Source organism: Biomphalaria glabrata, chromosome 15 (genome assembly GCF_947242115.1).
Source record: "Biomphalaria glabrata chromosome 15, xgBioGlab47.1, whole genome shotgun sequence".
NCBI lineage: Eukaryota > Metazoa > Mollusca > Gastropoda > Planorbidae > Biomphalaria > Biomphalaria glabrata.
Window position 1 is genome coordinate 25309307 of NC_074725.1, and position 20855 is coordinate 25330161.

General features: G+C 39.4%; 1 long non-coding RNA gene across 1 annotated transcript; it reads left to right on the plus strand.

Annotated features, from left to right (window-relative positions):
- Positions 1–5784: 5784 nt before the first annotated feature.
- On the plus strand, positions 5785–6468 carry LOC129923133 (uncharacterized). The gene is made up of 2 exons (XR_008775072.1): positions 5785–5993; positions 6431–6468. It is a non-coding gene; the product is annotated as an uncharacterized LOC129923133 (long non-coding RNA).
- Positions 6469–20855: the final 14387 nt, after the last annotated feature.

Here is a 20855-nt window from a genome sequence, read left to right on the forward strand (position 1 = left end):
TTTTTTGTCAGATGAAACAAGCAGCCAAGTATTGCACATAATGGATATGTTGACTGAAGAGCTCCGATAGCAGCCTGCTTCAAACATGATTAGTGAATGGTCCAAACTACGCGAGCTTATAAAGACGTAGGGGCGAAGAGATTGAGAGAGAGGGGTAGACTTTGGGCCGCTCTCGGAATTAAAGATTAAGGATTATAAATTCGCACCTAGGGATGTCAAGTGGAGTGCTAGAAACAGATTATCGTCTTACGCGTGAGAGAGGGGAGGGGTGGAGGAAAGAGTATATACAAGGAGTGAAATGTGAGCAGAAGAGAGGGGGCGGGATAGGTTTCACATGTAATGACCATTCCCAAGGAGATGATCGCCAGACGCATGACGCCAACGACCAGTGCTCGGTGCTGGTCTTGTCTTCATTTGTTTTTCTCTACCTGCGTCAATGCGAGATGTGTTACAGTGTGACACTTAGCTAATTCGTATATTACACTAATGTCAAATAAAAAACAAAATCTTTTGGAAAGAAATCCAAAAATGTCATCCAGTGCGATTAGCAGAACTCACATATAGCATGTCATTACCATTCAGGAATCTGACCTATTATAGGCCTATATTCATGAAATAAACAAAACCTTTATAATTAAAAAAAAAAAAATTCGCTGAACGGTGTTAGAATTCATACTATACATACAATATTATGGTAGAGTCAAATAAACATTATTATAAAAGTTACGTGCGTATTAAATTATCGTCAAATGATATCTCGCGCCAAAACGTCCCGTCGCCAAAACGGCTCGCGCCATAACGTCCCGTCGCCAAAACGGCGGGGCCAAAACGGCGGCGCCAAAACGTCACGTACCGCCCTCACCTACAGCAATGAAACTTCACAGCCAATGCCATGATGTTGATTCTGTCCGGGACAGTCTAAGGAGGGGGCAGTGTTATAAACTTGGTGGTGGCACAGAGAGGGGAAGTGGTGTGTGTGTAGTCAGCCGACGCAAATCGCCCCAGGCCAGCGCTAGACGAGCGGTCAACCGTGACGAGCTACGACAATCGGCCGAGACGAGTGTCAACAAGAGGGTTCGGGAAGAATCGCCGTCGTGGATAGAGCTCAGTAGCGTCACGAGAGTTGTAGTCATCTGACCACCTAGAAACGTCGAGCGGCGTTCTGTCCGGTTCTAGAAGGCCAGTAGGGACCCTATATAAAGAGCGGAGGTGTCGCAGTCAAGACGGTTCAGAAAGCGGGTTCACGACAGGAGTTCTGAACACGGTCGACTACAGCACAGTTCAACGGTGTGGTTCTGTACGGAGCATTACGACGGTTCAGAGCGGAGTACTGTCAAGTACAGTTGAGACGTACGGCGTCTTGATCTTGGTCTGTGATCGAGACACAACGAGCCTAGCGTGTGAAGTCAGTCCTGAACTGTTGAACCCAGTGCAAGCCCGGAACGAGACGGAGAGGCCAGTACAAGAGTTAATACGGCGGAACGGTGTTATCGGAGAGATATTTGTACAGTGTACGTGTTGCCAATTGTACAGTATTGGCTGTTATTTATTCAACTATTAAAGTGTTACGTTACTTTGGAGCCCTGAGTTGTCAAGTTCTTTAAGTTGGTGGTGTATGGTGCAGTTTGCAGAGAGCCTGGATAGTGAGATTCGTAACAATATTAAAGTATTTCTAGAGTAAAACTTGAGAGTGTCTTATTTTTTTGAAGAGTCTTGTGTCGTAACATTAGGCCAGGTTCACATCGAGCTTCACCTTCACTTTCACCTATCCCTTGGTCTGCTGGACCGTTGGGGCACCACACAAGATGTGTCAACCTTCTTTCTCCATTCTTCTCTGTCATTTTCCTTTGATAATTTTATTCTCATATTCTTTCTGAAAATATTGAAATTTTCCTTTTTACCTGGCTGGGTTGACCACTTCGGGGGCCGATTTTGAGTTTGTGTTTCCACACAAACTGTCTATGTAACATTGTTTTTCTTAGGTTGTTAGCGGCCCCCGAAAGGGGAATAGTCTCTATTAGTTTTGTGTGGTATATCTGTCTGTTCGTTCGTTCTCAGAAGCTAGAAAAGAAAATGAAAATCGGACATGATATTTTTAGATCATTCAAAGTTCTTATGCAGCGGCTACTTTTTTTCTTTTTCGAAAGTGAACCATTTAATTTTGAAAATTATTTATGCAAGCAGATTGTTTTTTTTTAAATACACTACTTTTAAATGCACAACTTCAGCGGAGGTTAGTTTTTTTTTAAAAAAGGCCACAGACTTCTTAATTAATAACTCGAGCTTCATTCATAGATTCGCGCATTGGTAAAAAAAAAATTGCATCTAAGGTCAAAATGGAAAAAGTATCAATGGATCATTATAAAATATATTCTCCATTTATTAACTAACTCATGGAATAGAATACTGATTCAAATGTTGTTTTTAAAAAATAATTTTAATACGAACTTCATTTTAGTTAAAAGTTTAAAAAAAAATTGAACTGCATTTATAGTGCGCAGCTTGACATATCCTCTTTATACACCTGACGACAATTTAAATTAGACTAAATAGAGGTCAGGTCTAGATTTAGATTTAAATGTATTAATGTGATACTACTGTTTACATAATAAATAAATCTGCACACATAAGCTGTAAGAAGATAAGCTATTTCCTTAATAATTTATAGATTTATAGATGTAAATTGTGTTCAAATTTTTAAAGAAGTGAATATGATGCGAACAGCATAGTGCACTATTATCCAGTAGTAGGCCTACTAATCCTGATCATAATATTGGACATTGGACTATGGCCTAACTCTAGATCTAGATCTAGTAATTTTAAGATTAAACTTGAGAAGTCATCGATTCTACGATTCCAGATCTAGTCTAGATTCTAGATTTAGTTCTAGATATTGATCTAGCTAGTCTAGATCTGGACCTAGTCCAGTGCCGTATTTAGAGCAGAAAGGGCCTTAAGCTATTGATATGGGGCCCCCATAAAAGTCCAGATGTTGAATGTAACTACTAAATTGAGTGACCCTAAGCTAGAGCTTATGTTGCATAGAGGTATATCCAGTCCTGGCCCCATGGTTGTGACACCATCGGATGTGGGCCTCTAAATGGTCTTGGGCCCGTGTTCATTGAACCTGTTCGCGCCATGGATGCTACGCCACTGCTCTAGATATATATCTAAACATGCCTAGATTATCTAGATCTAGATGGTATTTTGAGTTTAAATGACAAAGCACAACGTTATACCATTTCTGTCTTAAAGTATAACAAAGGAAACCTGCTCAGGTGATGTTAAGTCTTTTTCTAATAAAATGTGCAATAATATTTGAATAAATGTCATAAACAGTGTAATTTTATAATAGAATTGAAGCTCTTTTTACATTTTAGTAAAAAAAAAAACAATAAAAGTAGCTAATCAGCTCACGACCAAACAACCAAAAAAAACGAAAACGTGAAAAAAAAACTTAAAAAAAAAAGGATTAAAAAACTATGACTGAAACACATTTCACCAAAGCTCAACATAGTGTCTGCCAGCTAATGTTTAGGACTCCTTGTTTTCTACATATAGTGATTTCTTATGCAATGTGGTAATATCATACAGACTATAAAGATGTGGTGTACAAATGACACACTACAATGTGACACATTTCTTTTTTATCTACCATCATTTGACCTAGAAATTGAAACAAAAAATTAAAATAACAAAAACAAAATTGCTTACCTTTATGAGATATATGTTTTTCAGTTATGTGATTCAATCTTTATTACAAAATATAATAATGATACTAACAAATACCACGAAAGTCCTATCTATTTATGCTATTCCTTTATGAAGAGAGTCCCCCTAAATCTGTTCTCGCTTCAGTCTCATCACTCACAGTTAGAACTTAATCAATAGCATGGTTTGTTCTTGCCATAGAAAATGTCACCATTGAGAAACCAGCTATTTACATAATATAAAATTGTAGGCTAATGACATATTGTTCTCTGTTTCTCTCGTGCTTACAAGGGCGGCGTTCTATGGCTTAATGTTCAACGACAACTGGCCACCACATTGAAAAAGGTATCTGTATCATCTTTATAAACAGGCATCTTCATCATCTTTATAAGCAGGCATTCAAGTTAAAACTTTGCTTTCGAATTTCAACACTTATTGAGCCTTGTTAAAATATTTGTATTTTGTGTATGCAAATTTGAATGTTTGCATGCGTAATTTTGGTAGACAAAATTGTCTTCATCAACACACCAGATAGAATTAAAGCACTCAGTACACATAAAGACAGTAAACATTTATGGGGAATTCGGTTCTACAGCATCTTTCTAAAAGAAGTAAAGTTGACCCTGAAACATATGATTTACTATTAGACTTCAAAACAGCTGTGACTAATTTGTCTAATGCTGATAGTAAAGATACGAGACATAAACGTGAAAAATATTTAGCACTGCTCTCGATTGACTGCGATGCATTGCAAATTTGTAAAGAGAATAATTATCTGTGTTCAACGTCAGTGTCGCGTATCAATTTAAATATTATGTCAAGTATCAATTTAAAATAAACTAAAGTCTAGGTTAAGATCAACCTCGGAATTTTTCATGACACCTGCCATTCATTTTTTGACCCTTGATAGAAAATTGGTTGTAAGATATGATTTTATTGGTTAAGCCAAGTGTCATAATTGAAAGTGAGAACAAAGGCGCGAAGAAAAAGTCAGTTTGTGGTGTGCTCTGGTTTTGAGTTAGAATTGGTAGAGATCAGTCTTGTATTTTATTTTGATACAGTTTACTATTGTAAATACTGTACATTGCAGTGATTCCTAGTTTTGAGTTAAAGTTCTGTATTTGATTTAAAAGGATCTTCACTTATTCAATCTCTAAGATAGTAATTAGATCTAGAGATATACATCTATAAGAATCTTCGGCATCACGGTTACAAGATATCAGCACCCACGACGATTCGGCAAAGATTAACTAACAAGAGAGAAAGTTACAAACAGGGACAGTCAAGCTCTTTAATTGTGCTATCTTCAACTGTGATAGTCAGATCACTAGTCATCAAATTTACTGCTGCGATGTTTTATATAATTTGACTGCAACAATTTGTAAATTTTAATGTTTTAATGTAATAGCTAGGAAGTAGCACATTATTTGTGTTTTATCTTTACCGCCGCATCCCTAAACAACTCTTGTATGGCCAACTAAACGAAGGAAGGCGCTCGCAAGGTGGGCAAAGAAAACGCTTCAGAACCACCCTCAAAGCTTCTCTGAAGGCGTTCAGCATAGACCCAGCCACCTGGGAGACAGAGGCACATGACAGAACATCATGGCTTGGCGCTGTGAAAGCTGGCGCACAGGTTGCTGAGGAAAAGAGAACAAAGCTGGCAGAAGAAAAGCAAGGCCAATGACACTAGCTGCCCAGTGTGCAGCGGAACATGCCGGGCTCACATAGGTCTCACCAGCCACATGACGAGGCTTAAAACCCCAGTGCAAAGCCCTCAGCCCCCTAGATGAGAATATGGTCATTATCAAACCACGATGGACGAACTATATGTACTTCTAGTGTTTTAACTAATACATTGTATTAAACGTTATTACATGTACTTAGTTTTGTAATTCACTTCATAACATTGAACCAAACCCGAACGTTTGATCTGACCGAACCAAAATCAAATCCGAACTTTATCGAACCAAACTCGAACTTAAATATAACGAACCATGGGCGTAGCCAGCATTTGTTTTCGGGGAGGGTTTAGGGGGGTGTTCCCCCGCCATATATATATATATATATATATATATGTAGTGGGGAGGACATAATATACGGGTCGGCTCAACTTGACCAAGCACCGGTCAGCAAAGGGTCAAGTTGACCTCTGCCCCGGTAGCTGAATTCCTTTTCCTGCTGGCGTCCTCGATTGAAACTTGCTGCTACGCACCTACTCCAATACCACCTTGTCTGATCCTGCTGTGTTTGTCCTAAGTTCATTGTTTTGACCAAGGCTGCAGGTAAACACATTTTTACTGTTTCTTGTGTATCTTATGTTCTTATTTATTTTTTATATATATCATATTGCTACCCAGGTTTTGTCCTCATTGTCGGACTACCTTTGTTCTATTTAATTGTCATAGTTTTTGTAAGAAAAGGTAAGAGCGAAGCTCTTCAATGTATGTTAGTTTTCTATAGAACTATTTGATTTATTTTTTATTAATTACTTTGTCATTTATTTTATTAATGTTTGGTGGTGTTCCATATCTCTCTTATGTTCATAAAAGAGATGATTGGTTCACACTATAAGATTTTCTTTTTTGTTTTTGCTTGATCTAGTATTTATACCTGATGTTGTGTTTACATTTTTTTTTACAAATTGGTCTGTTCATTTAGACCATATAATTATGTTTATTTTATGCTCGTTAGTAATCATGTTGTATGTTTGCCTTGGCAGGTTTTTTGTGTACATTAAACTTATAATAAGCCTCCTGACTTGCTTCGTCATTTTGGTTGTTATAATTCTGTGTCGAACCCACCACATATATATATATATATCTTTCGAAAGACGCTTTTGTGCTCTAGAATAGGTTCTTCCTGGAGCTAGTGAAAGTACTGTAGACACCCCGCCCCTTCCCAGCCACCTCTTGGCTACGTTGTTAGAATTTTGTTTGTGTAGTTAGCTTTAACTTTATATTGAAGACGTGGTATTTAGCTACAAACCACGCTCAAATGGGTTTTGAACTCAAAATCCTATTGAGATTTTTTTTTACTTAAAGCCTTCTGGAGGGGTACAAAACCCTCTTGGCTACTTTCATAGAATCTGGTGACTGCTGTATGCTTTAGTCGTATAATGAAAAGGGGAGTTAATCATAAAACAAAATTCGGAGGGGGTTTTAAACTCAAAATTTCCATTGACTACGCTCATGGAATTGGGTGACTGTCGTTTGTATTATTTTTTGTTTTATAGAAGAGGGGGGTGTTTAAATCTCAAAACCCCTTGGCGGGGGATTTAAACTCAAACCCCCCCCCCATTTTGTGCGCTACGGAAAGTGATGGTTTAGCATTAAAATCTTATCTAAAGTAAACAAAAGCAAAGCAAAAATCATTAAATTCACACACACACCCCCTGCGCGGGGGAAGGGAATTTCATTTCGCGGGGGGGGGGGGGAGTTGAACCCCAAGAGCCTCCCCCCAAGGGCTAAGCCCAATTAACGAAACAAACTCGAATTTTATAAAATGGAATCGACACCATTCTCTAGTTGTACCTCATAATTTCTAATGACGTCATGCCGGTCTTTGCATTTTGACATATTGAGCTTATGGAAGTAAGCTGTGTTCGCTTCTCTTGACGTTTATCTTATCTTATCTTATATGATACAGACGTTACTTCAAAAAAGAAGATGATTACGTCCTACGCGTCATGCATTTAGTCATGCATATTAACCAATGACCTAAACTCCACCAAGTCACTGGTTTCCTGGCTAGCTCAGGCAACCCATTCCATGTTCTAATCACGCTAGGAAAGAAGGAGCTTTTGTACAAATTTGTCTTAGCATATGGAACGAGGAATGTGCCTTTATCTTTGTGTCTTTCTGAGTATGTTTTAAGCTAGTGAACAGCCATAGCTTCATTGTATTGGACCTTTTCTTTTGGTAGGACTGTGTGACCCTTTTTAGGGTGTTTTCTTGTCATTTATATGATCATTTTTTGTGTAAAATTGTTTAGCATTTTTTTTCTAGTTTAAGTTATTTTGTTGCATTATTTTTGTAGGGTACCAGTACAGGATAGTTAATGCCAGCATAGGATGTCATTATAGTGATGTTGATGTCTTTGAAGTCGTTGGTGTTTGCATTGAGTTATTATGACCAGTGTCGTTTTCATTGTTAAATTTCTATTGATAAAGATACTGCCAGCGTATTAATTCTATTTGTTGTTCATTTTAAATGTAGTCTAGAAACAAACTTTATGTTTCTAGATTAATACGGCATATATGTATAATACAGGTAAAATCCAGTTATGAAAAATGAGCGTACATTTTTTTACAATTGTAATATTAATATTAATGTAATGAATATCATATCTTTTTATCCATATGAATAATATGATAGTATGAAATTAAATTTCGATATCTTTATAACTGAATTATAAACTATTACATTAACATGTTGTAAATATTCATTGTATTAAAGTCATTATTTTATTCTAAATCACCATGCACATATTTATGTTCATTATATGCGACTGTGTGTGTGTGTGTAGTGTATGTAAGGCTCGATTCTGTTTGTGTGTGTAGTGTATGTCAGGCTCGACTCTGTGTGACTGTCTAGTATATGCCAGGCTAAATTCTGTGTGTGTGTGTGTGCCTGTGTGATGTATGTCAGGCTCGACTCTGTGTGACTGTCTAGTATATGCCAGGCTAAATTCTGTGTGTGTGTGTGCCTGTGTGATGTATGTCAGGCTCGACCCTGTATGTGTGTGCCTGTATGATGTATGTCAGACTTGCCTGTATGTGCCTGTGTGATGTATGTCAGGCTCCACCCTCTGTGTGTGTGCTTTTATGATGTATGTCAGGTTCGATTCTGTGTGTGTGTGCTTTTGTGATATATGTCAGGCTCAAATATGTGTGCCTTAGTGATGTATGTCAGGCTCAAGTATGTGTGCCTGTGTGATGTATGTCAGGCTCAAATATGTGTGATGTATGTCAGGCTCAAATATGTGTGATGTATGTCAGGTTCGATTCTGTGTGTGTGTGCTTTTGTGATATATGTCAGGCTCAAATATGTGTGCCTTAGTGATGTATGTCAGGCTCAAGTATGTGTGCCTGTGTGATGTATGTCAGGCTCAAATATGTGTGATGTATGTCAGGCTCAAATATGTGTGATGTATGTCAGGCTCAAATATGTGTGATGTATGTCAGGCTCAAATATGTGTGATGTATGTCAGGCTCAAATATGTGTGCCTATGTGATGTATGTCAGGCTCAAATATGTGTGATGTATGTCAGGCTCAAATATGTGTGCCTATGTGATGTATGTCAGGCTCAAATATGTGTGATGTATGTCAGGCTCAAATATGTGTGATGTATGTCAGGCTCGACCCTGCGTGTGTGTGTGTGTGCCTGTGTGATGTATGTCAGGCTCGACTCTGTGTGTGTGATGTATGTCAGGCTCGACTCTGTGTGTGTGTATGTGTGCCTGTGTGATGTATGTCAGGCTCGACTCTGTGTGTGTGCCTGTGTGATGTATGTCAGGCTCGACTCTGTGTGTGTGATGTATGTCAGGCTCGACTCTGTGTGTGTGTATGTGTGCCTGTGTGATGTATGTCAGGCTCGACTCTCTGTGTGTGCCTGTGTGATGTATGTCAGGCTCGACTCTGTGTGTGTGATGTATGTCAGGCTCGACTCTGTGTGTGTGATGTATGTCAGGCTCGACTCTGTGTGTGTGTATGTGTGCCTGTGTGATGTATGTCAGGCTCGACTCTGTGTGTGTGCCTGTGTGATGTATGTCAGGCTCGACTCTGTGTGTGTGATGTATGTCAGGCTCGACTCTGTGTGTGTGATGTATGTCAGGCTCGACTCTGTGTGTGTGATGTATGTCAGGCTCGACCTTGCGTGTGTGTATGTGTGCCTGTGTGATGTATGTCAGGCTCGACTCTGTGTGTGTGATGTATGTCAGGCTCGACTCTGTGTGTGTGATGTATGTCAGGCTCGACTCTGTGTGTGTGTATGTGTGCCTGTGTGATGTATGTCAGGCTCGACTCTGTGTGTGTGCCTGTGTGATGTATGTCAGGCTCGACTCTGTGTGTGTGATGTATGTCAGGCTCGACTCTGTGTGTGTGATGTATGTCAGGCTCGACTCTGTGTGTGTGATGTATGTCAGGCTCGACTCTGTGTGTGTGTATGTGTGCCTGTGTGATGTATGTCAGGCTCGACTCTGTGTGTGTGTATGTGTGCCTGTGTGATGTATGTCAGGCTCGACTCTGTGTGTGTGATGTATGTCAGGCTCGACTCTGTGTGTGTGTATGTGTGCCTGTGTGATGTATGTCAGGCTCGACTCTATGTGTGTGTATGTGTGCCTGTGTGATGTATGTCAGGCTCGACTCTGTGTGTGTGATGTATGTCAGGCTCGACTCTGTGTGTGTGATGTATGTCAGGCTCGATTCTGTGTGTGTGATGTATGTCAGGCTCGACTCTCTGTGTGTGCCTGTGTGATGTATGTCAGGCTCGACTCTGTGTGTGTGATGTATGTCAGGCTCGACTCTGTGTGTGTGATGTATGTCAGGCTCGACTCTGTGTGTGTGTATGTGTGCCTGTGTGATGTATGTCAGGCTCGACTCTGTGTGTGTGCCTGTGTGATGTATGTCAGGCTCGACTCTGTGTGTGTGATGTATGTCAGGCTCGACTCTGTGTGTGTGTATGTGTGCCTGTGTGATGTATGTCAGGCTCGACTCTCTGTGTGTGCCTGTGTGATGTATGTCAGGCTCGACTCTGTGTGTGTGATGTATGTCAGGCTCGACTCTGTGTGTGTGATGTATGTCAGGCTCGACTCTGTGTGTGTGTATGTGTGCCTGTGTGATGTATGTCAGGCTCGACTCTGTGTGTGTGCCTGTGTGATGTATGTCAGGCTCGACTCTGTGTGTGTGATGTATGTCAGGCTCGACTCTGTGTGTGTGATGTATGTCAGGCTCGACTCTGTGTGTGTGATGTATGTCAGGCTCGACCTTGCGTGTGTGTATGTGTGCCTGTGTGATGTATGTCAGGCTCGACTCTGTGTGTGTGATGTATGTCAGGCTCGACTCTGTGTGTGTGATGTATGTCAGGCTCGACTCTGTGTGTGTGATGTATGTCAGGCTCGACCTTGCGTGTGTGTATGTGTGCCTGTGTGATGTATGTCAGGCTCGACTCTGTGTGTGTGATGTATGTCAGGCTCGACTCTGTGTGTGTGATGTATGTCAGGCTCAACTTTGTGTGTGTATGTGTGTGTGTGCCTGTGTGATATATGTCAGACTTGCCTGTATGTGCCTGTGTGATGTATGTCACTCTCCACCCTCTGTGTGTGTGCTTTTATGATGTATGTCAGGTTCGACTCTGTGTGTGTGGTGTGTGTGTGTGCCTGTGTGATGTATATGTCAGGCTCAAATATGTGTGCCTGTGTGATGTATATGTCAGGCTCAAACATATGTGCCTGTGTGATGTATATGTCAGGCTCAAATATGTGTGCCTGTGTGATGTGTATGTCAGGCTCAAATATATGTGCCTGTGTGATGTATATGTCAGGCTCAAATATGTGTGCCTGTGTGATGTGTATGTCAGGCTCAAATATGTGTGCCTGTGTGATGTGTATGTCAGGCTCAAATATGTGTGCCTGTGTGATGTATGTCAGGCTCGACTCTGTGTGTGTCTGATGTATTTCAGGATCGACCCTGTGTGTGTGTGTCATATATGTCAGGCTCAACTTTGTGTGTGTATGTGTGTGTGTGCCTGTGTGATATATGTCAGACTTGCCTGTATGTGCCTGTGTGATGTATGTCACTCTCCACCCTCTGTGTGTGTGCTTTTATGATGTATGTCAGGTTCGACTCTGTGTGTGTGGTGTGTGTGTGCCTGTGTGATGTATATGTCAGGCTCAAATATGTGTGCCTGTGTGATGTATATGTCAGGCTCAAACATATGTGCCTGTGTGATGTATATGTCAGGCTCAAATATGTGTGCCTGTGTGATGTGTATGTCAGGCTCAAATATGTGTGCCTGTGTGATGTGTATGTCAGGCTCAAATATATGTGCCTGTGTGATGTATATGTCAGGCTCAAATATGTGTGCCTGTGTGATGTGTATGTCAGGCTCAAATATGTGTGCCTGTGTGATGTGTATGTCAGGCTCAAATATGTGTGCCTGTGTGATGTATGTTTGGCTCGACTCTGTGTGTGTGTGTTTTTGTGTGATTGTATGTCAGGCTCGACTTTGTGTGTGTGTGTGTGTGTGCCTGTGTGATATATGTCTGGCTTGATTCTGTGTGTCTGTTTGATGTATGTTAGGCTCGACTGTGTGTGTGTTCCTTTGCGATGTTTACCAGGTTCGATTCTGTGTGTGTGTGATCTATATCAGGCTCGACTCTGTGTGTGTGATGTATATCAGGCTCGTTTCTACATTAAAAAAGAGTATACCTGTATTAGACAACTCAATATAAAATAAAATATTTACAAAATTAATTAAAGCTCAAGCCGAGTTTCGCACTTTGGCACCGTCAGCTCGATGTACCAACCACGCTACCCATTGAGCCGGAGCTCAATTCTTTATAGTTACTTTCATTACATAGACATCTAGAACTAGATCTAGACCTGATTTAGAACTTTTAAGATCTAGTCTAGATCTAGATTTACTTCAGTATCTAGAAGTAATCTAGATTTACGCAAAAATATAACCAAGGCTCAGATAATCTATTAGTAAACTGAACTGTTGCACACTCCTTGGCCCACCAGGTAGGGCAAATTCCACCCACTGAACAGGCTGTAAGTTTTAATCATGCTCTGGCAATAATTTAAAAAAAACAGAAATGGAAAAGTGGTTTCAGTGCTGGGACAATTCCCCAAAAGCCCATGGAGTCTGGGAGCGCATGAGGCGCCCTGACCGCACTTCCCCGTGGTGGAGGCTGTCCAGGCCTGAGCAAGCTATTTCTCACGCCTTTGGCCAAATTTCGATTCACGGTGCCCCCGATGGGGGGAGGAAGAGGAAACCGTGCCTCATATTCTGTTTTACTGCCCCAGACTTGCTGATCTCCGTCTCGACAGGTCTGGGAAACCAAAAATTCTTGACCTGTTGGGGACATTTATGCGCTACGCAAGACAGCAGGGTTTCTATCTAGGGCTTTTGCAAGAGAGGATTTGAGCTGCTCAAGCCCTCACTCCAATGGAGTTTGATGATGATGATGATGATTAGTAAACTGAAAGCAAATTTAAATTTAATAAACAACTCAGTTATCCGTACACAACGGCTAAACGGCTTGCTGTTCATTTTTTAACCAAATTTAAATTACTTTAAAAAAAATTAGTTTTCACCGTGTAGTCAATGAGCTAGTAATTCATTTCTCAGCGATATACATGAACTGTTAAATTTCAAGGGAAATCGTTAGAGACGTTTATGAATCCATGTCCAGGTTCCACCTTCCGCACACACTCCAGGTACCATGAAGTTTTGACTTGAATAGAGGTATTGTAAAAAGAGCGGGCGTTATAATTCCAGATACTAGAATTCACGGGCTAAAAGTCTGTTAGTGGGATCGTTAAAATGCGGCCCGTTTTTTTGTGAAGATAAAATAAACGAAGCTGTGCTTGGGAATAAATCAACTGTCGTATTGGGCGTGTAATGTTACTGTTAACATCAATGCTTGATCCTCTCTTCCCCCGTGGCTAACACATGAGTGCAGTATGTTTAACAATTTCAACAAGAACTAATGTATTGACACTTCCTTGTGCTTGTAAGAAGTGAGTTGTTTTCACAGCCTTCATTGGTCAACACATCATACCTTTGATGAAGAGGCTTGCGAAGAATCTTTTCCTCATTTCACTAATCAATTTGGTGACTGTTATGATTTAGTTGGTTTTTTTTATTAGCCTTTGCTACCTCTCGTGGAATTCTGGTGGCTGTAGTTTTGCTTTAGCTTTTTATTGGAGGGTGTTTAAACCTTAAAAAGTCCGCGGCTATGCTAGTGGTAAAGGGGTTTGAACCTCGGAATTCCCCCTAAAAAACAAAAAAGAAACAACTAAAAGACTACTGCAATCAAATCCCCCTTCTCGCGTGGGGGGGGGGCGAGGATATGTTGAAGGGTAGGGAGTAGGGAGTGAACCCGGACCCTCATTTTCTGGCTACGCTCATGCCCTATAATACTGCTAATATGGATGAATAATGTTTTCTCAGTAATAAAACTATCACTCACTATTTTCTTTCCTTCACAGGATGTTACTGATCCAAGCCCCCCCCCCCCTAATTTCTCGTCTTCTCTCTTACACCCATATTTATAAAAATGAGTTCCTTAGTTCATGCCTCTACAATACATAGACACAATATAGCTAATAGTTCTCTTGAAAAAGTACATAGACACACTATGACCAATAGTTCTCTTGAAAAAGTACATAGACACACTATGGCCAATAGTTCTCTTGAAAAAGTACATAGACACATATAGCCAATAGTTCTCTTGAAAAAGTACATAGACACACTATGCCCAATAGTTCTCTTGAAAAAGTACATAGACACACTATGGCCAATAGTTCTCTAGAAAAAGTACATAGACACACTATGGCCAATAGTTCTCTAGAAAAAGTACATAGACACACTATGGCCAATAGTTCTCTTGAAAAAGTACATAGACACATATAGCCAATAGTTCTCTTGAAAAAGTACATAGACACACTATGCCCAATAGTTCTCTTGAAAAAGTACATAGACACACTATGGCCAATAGTTCTCTAGAAAAAGTACATAGACACACTATGGCCAATAGTTCTCTAGAAAAAGTACATAGACACACTATGGCCAATAGTTCTCTTGAAAAAGTACATAGACACACTATGGCCAATAGTTCTCTTGAAAAAGGATGAATAAAAGTAATCGGTTCATTTTGCTGGCAAATGTTTGTTTTGTTTACATCAAATATTTGTCGAATCACATCTCATTCGTTTCTCTTCAATTTAATCAACCTATGAAAGCCCCCAGCCCTCCCTCCGTTTTCTTCTGTCTCTCCTATTTGTTTCTCTCTATTTTCAACTTCCTCCATCCCGTTCTTGTTTATTGTTGTAATAATGACGTCTATATTAATCGTCCATTGAGTTCAATGCTTCGTATTGCTTAGTGGCGTGCCAAGGAAAAACAAAACTGTTTTCTTGTCTTCCATCACCATTCAGGTCTCAAACCAGAAAAGTCGATTTGTCTTAATGGTCTAACGGCAGGACTGCTAAGTACCAGCGTTTTGTAACTGGGGTCAGAAGAAATAAAGTTTACATCAGAAATTCATTATTTTCAAATAAATGTGCTTCCTCCATAGTCAAGATTTTTTAATCTTTGGAATACTCTAAGCTGGTGAATAAATTTCGTTTTTAATTGAGACATAATCTAAATGGAATAATTTATTACAGGGAATATTCCGTCAATATATTCATATTCAATATAATGCTTTTCTTTTCTCCGCAGAGAAAGATACAAATCAGAGAAAGATGCAAATAAGAGAAAGATACAAATAAGAGAAAAATACTAATCCATATTTTCTTTTGTTCGTTGTTTGCTTCAATCGTCAGTCAGTTTTCTTTAAAGTTCTCTTTGACGCCATCTTCTCAGTTAAATTTCTAGCGGTCCCCGAAAGTGGAAATGCCACTTTTAGTTTTCTGTGGTCTGTCTGTCCGTCTGTCCGAAGAAAAATATTGATAATCCGATTTTATATATATATATTTTGCAGCTTTCAAAGTTCTGGTGCCACGACTAGGTTTTTTTTTAAAGCGAACCTCAGATGGTTCTCCGCTCTCCTTGACACGAATCTTCGTGTGTCATAATAATAATAATAAAAAATAATAATAATAATAATCTTTATTGTCCGTAATCTTTATCTTTATCTCAACCATAGTAGTGAATTTTATTTGGCATCCATACATGATCATAAAGAGTCCTTTGCTAACAGGCTTTTATTAGATAAGCATATATTAAGAATAGTTCGGTATTTTGTTCTTGGCATTTTTCTTGAAACTGTCTTGTCGCAAAGATCATGTCAATAGTTCCAGTCTACTTTTTGGTAGTAATCCTTATTCTAAATGATAAATGAGTCGAGTCAGTAGGATACGTGCGAGGATTTCCCCAGCAATAGAGAGAAGAGATATGCTTCTGTGTCTGACGCAGATTTGCTTTGCGCTAGTCTAATTGAACCATTGTGGCATCTTGTGGTATCGTCTCTCATTTCCATATTTGCAAGAATAACTTGTGAAGTCTTTCAATCAGAGCTAATCCACCAATGTTATAGACCTCTGCAGGAATGGAGTCAGCTCCTGGGGCTGTTCCACTTGCGAGCTGTTGAATGGCAAGATCAGTTTCTTTTAGCGTAATGGTGTCAACCATTTTCTCATTTATTGATACTTGCTGTAGCATGTTTTCGTTTATGATGGAAGGGGTAATGAAATTTTTTTTCGAAATGCTCAGCCAAGCGTTTCATGATTTCTTTCTAATTTTTAAATAGTTTTTTTTTACCATTAGAAAAGGAGTACAGACACTTTTATCAAGGTAACCCAACCATCTATATATGTAATTCTCTTTATGGCTCAACAGTTTGGACACCAAGAAATAAAGGAAAGATCACTCTTTTATTTCTGTAAATCGGACTAGAGTTACCCCACGAAAAAAAAAAGTGGGGGGAGGGAACAAGTAGTACTTTACTACGTACAGAATTACTTTACGAGCCTTGCATGTAGTGAAGTCATACAGTATATCATAAAAATTCGATTTCCGACGTAGATCACGCTCAATAGCAAATTTACCAAATGTTTTAATCTATCTACGAGAATTCTTCATTAGTTTGAGGCGAGAGAAGCTTCTTTCACTAGATTCCACAATTAAGGATATTGCATAATGCCGTTTTCGTTTTGTTTTTATTTTATCGCGCTTAGGATTGGCGTTTTCCATATTGAATAACAACCTAAAATGACAATTTTGGTCTATATATTTCAGGAGATTTGTATGAGTTTTCAAAAGATCTTAATAATATCCGGTGAATTCCAAGACTTTTTCGTAATTTTGCAATTTCAGGATATTTCCAGGAGCTCCTGGTAAATTTGGAGGCCGCGGGAAATCTGTTTTAAGTTATAAAATAATTTAATTTAATAATTTACACCTAGAATTAGCGCGTGTCCAATGAAAGTGTGGGTCCCACTGCGGTCGCATAGGTTGCAGTGGCCTAAGGCCGCCCTGCAAAATAGCGGCATATGCTACGCCGTGGGTCGACTAGTTTCAGATATTAAGGATTGATTTTAAGGAACACTCAAGTTAGCTACTCGCAACAAATATTTATTGACAATAGTAGACGTTTGCCTAGCCATGTCCAGAAATGTCCTCTTCCTCTTCCAGACAGTATTTTAACATTTTTATTTTACTTTGTTTGGTATGCTTGAATCACTACAGGACAAACAACTTTGATCTATTCTTCTTTTTAAAAAGCAGGTCAAATTAAATGACGTAAGGTGGCAGCACTGCCCGATACTGAAGGGAGAAGAACAAACGATGCACGAACAGCGTGGGTACGTCTTTATTTACCCATTCATGGAAAGATTAAATATTAAGCGAGACTCTTTGTAGGAGAAGGCCTGTTATAGTCAGCATAAGACTTCAATAGAACGATGATTCAACGCATGGGGGAAATTCAACCATTTTTATTCTCGCGAAACGTGTGTTTATACCTAGGGTTAAGATTTACTTGGGGTTAGTTTTTTTGGGGAAAAAAACAACCTCCCGCTAGAGTTTGCATTCTTTGGAATCCCATTTCAATGATCGAAGACCTTTTGAATAAGAGAGCCTAATTTGAATTCATTCTGTGGTCCCATAGAAAGACTCTTCTATTAAATGCTTGTTCTATTTTCTTAAAAATACAAACTGAAGAGATAATATTGTTTATCAACTAAAGTTTTGATTCTTGATAACCAGATAGTTGACTGTTGACATTCTTTACTCAGACATCCGTTATATTTACATACTAAACTTATCTTTGAATGTGGGTCACCTTAGAGTTAGGATGTCTTAGGATTAGACATATGCTTTTAGTAGGAACCAATTGAAAAAAAAAGTTTAATAGGGTGCCATAGTACTAAAAAAATATTTTAATTTGTATTTCATAAATAGGCCTACTATCAATGGGTCAGTCTAAACATTCAAATGTATTTACATCTAACATTATAAAGCACAATGTCAAAATGTAACAGTTTAGGGGTGCAGATTTATTTATTATGTAAACAGTAGTATCACATTAAGAAGTGAATGTGATGCGAACAGCATAGTGCATTATTATCCAGTAGTAGGCCTACTAGATCTACATCTAATCCTGATTATAATATTGGCCTAACTCTAGGTCGGGGGTTTTTGTATTGAGGGCTGTATTAAAAAAATTGGGGATTGGGGGCCGCATATATATACACACACACACACACACACACATATATATATATATCATGGGCGTAGCCAGGATTTTTTTCGAGATGGGGGGTTTGGGGGGATTTTTTTCTCCCCCCGCCCTCCTCCCTTTTCCCCGCGGAAAAAAAAATATATATTTGTATGTATGTGTGTGTGTGTACATAATCTTTATTACATTCTGACCCTTCATTCTTTCGGAAGACGTTTATTGTGCCCTAGAATAGGTTCTTCCTGGAGTTAGTGGAAAAGTTGTAGACTCCCCGCCATTGCCAGCAAGGGGGTCTATGGGAGCGCCAGTAGCTCCCCCAAAGCAGGATGGAGCCCGGCCGCCAAGCACTATTTCTGGTATTGAATTGAAAGCTAACAAAATGCATATTCTGAGGTATCTACAGTGCATTTTCCTGCTATTTAAAAGTTTTATTTCAAAAACCAAATGTGAATTCTTACTGACTTAGACCCTCCCGCGCCGTTCGGCGCATTTCCGTCAAGCTGTTTCCACAAAAATCTGTCACTGGTAATGTCTGAAGCCTCTTCCCAACTGCTCTGAGGACCTCCATGAATGTGTGGCACCAAGTTGTACTAGAATGTTATCATAACTCTTATTAAGCGAAATTCATTTTGTCGGAGTACATGTCTCGCAAACTTCATGCGACGCTCTTTCACAATCTTACTAAGGGGTCGACTCCCAGTTCGGCATAGGATTTCCTTGATTTAAACCCGATCTCTATAACTGACTCCTAAAATCTGTCTTAGCCATGTTTGTTGAGCCACATTTAGTGTTTTTCAATTTCTCAGATGACTACTGCACTTTATTAATGGACCCCGCCACTTGAAGAAATGTGTAACCTCTCTTGAATACGGTCTTGGAATTAGGTGACTGTAGTTTGCTTTAGATTTTATATTGAAAAGGGAAGTTTTATCGTCAAAATCATCTGGTGTGGATTTTAAACTAAAAAATCTCTAGAGTTTTTTTTTTTAATTAAAAAACCCATTCAGCTACGGTCATAGAATTTTTTTACTGTAGTTTGCTTTAGAATAATATTGAAGATGGAGGTTTTCCCACCTCAAAACTCTCTGTAGGGGGATTTTAAACTCAAAACCATCAGGAGGGGTTTTAAACTTTAAAAAAAAGCCATCTGTAGGAGAGGGGTTTAAACTCAAAACCCCCAATTGGCTTGGCTACGCTCAAATAATTTTAGTGCGTAATTTGCTTTTTTTATATTAAAAAGGTATTTTTTTAGCATCAAACCCCGCTGAAAGCACTGGCGGATCCAGGGGGGGGGGCGGTAGGGGCGATCGCCCCCCCTCCCTCGGCCGACCCCCCCCCTGGATCCGCCAGTGCTTTCAGCGGGGTTTGATGCTAACTTTGATATAGGATTCACACAATTTGTAAACGAATTTATTACTTATGTTAAAAATATATACTAATTATTTATATTTCAACCTGTTTTTAGATTATTTCGCCCCCCCTCTAGTATGTTGGCCGATTTGGTGGGGATGGGGGCGGTCCAATTTATTTGTAGAAATCACAGCTTGCTAACAAAGTCAATTAAATATCTATATTTATAATATATATAATTTTAATAATTTTTAATAGTATGAATAATGAGCTTTAGGTCAGGAGAATGCTTTTCTGCAGTGAAGAATGCAAGAAAACGCGTTTGGCGTCGGGGCTTCGCCCCGAACTCCATTGATGAATAATGAGCTGTAGAACTGAGGTGAATACGTTTCTGCAGTGAAAAAAGCAAGAAAACCCTTTTGGCGTCGGAGCTTCGCCCCGAACTCCATTTATGAATAATGAGCTGTAGATGTCTGGAGAATGCGTTTCTGCAGTGAAGAATGCAAGAAAACGCTTTTGGCGTCGGGGCTTTGCCCCGAACTCCATTGATGAATAAATGAGCTGTGCTTGTCAGGAGAATGCGTTTCTGCTGTGAAGAATGCAAGAAAACGCTTTTGGCGTTGGGTTTCGCCCCGAACTCCATTGATGAATAAAGAGCTGAAGATGTCAGAAGAATACGTTAATAGTATGAATAATGAGCTTTAGGTCAGGAGAATGCTTTTCTGCAGTGAAGAATGCAAGAAAACGCGTTTGGCGTCGGGGCTTCGCCCCGAACTCCATTGATGAATAATGAGCTGTAGAACTGAGGTGAATACGTTTCCGCAGTGAAAAAAGCAAGAAAACGCTTTTGTCGTCGGGGCTGATTAGTTGGATCTCTACTCTACCTTTTAGGTGATCAGTTGTACCTCTACTCTACTTATTCCAGGAGAGTTAGAAGAGGAATCTTATCAAAGACGAAGTGTTCTCCTGTTTGCTTTTATGTGAAAAAAACGCCAAATGATTTTTTACAATTTTATTAATTTAAAGGATCAAAACAAGACCATGGCTTAAATATTCCTGGTCCATTGGTGACTTCGATGGGGGCCGCTTCTGATTTTGTGTGATAACTAAAACCATCTTTGTAATCTTGTTTTTTTTTTTTTTTGACATTTAATATTTTAAAAAAATTATCTGTATAGTATTTTTCAATGTGTTCTATTTCTCTCAAATAGGCTACTCATTTTGTGAAGAAGCAAAAAGGACTATCGAATTAAAAATCATTAGTGTACAAAATCAACCACAATTCCGATGTTACATGCCAAATTCCCCCTGGGGCGCCCCAGTGATAACTATACGTGCAGTTAAATATCACATTGTTTACCCTAATCCTCTGAGGTCTCTGGGTCTA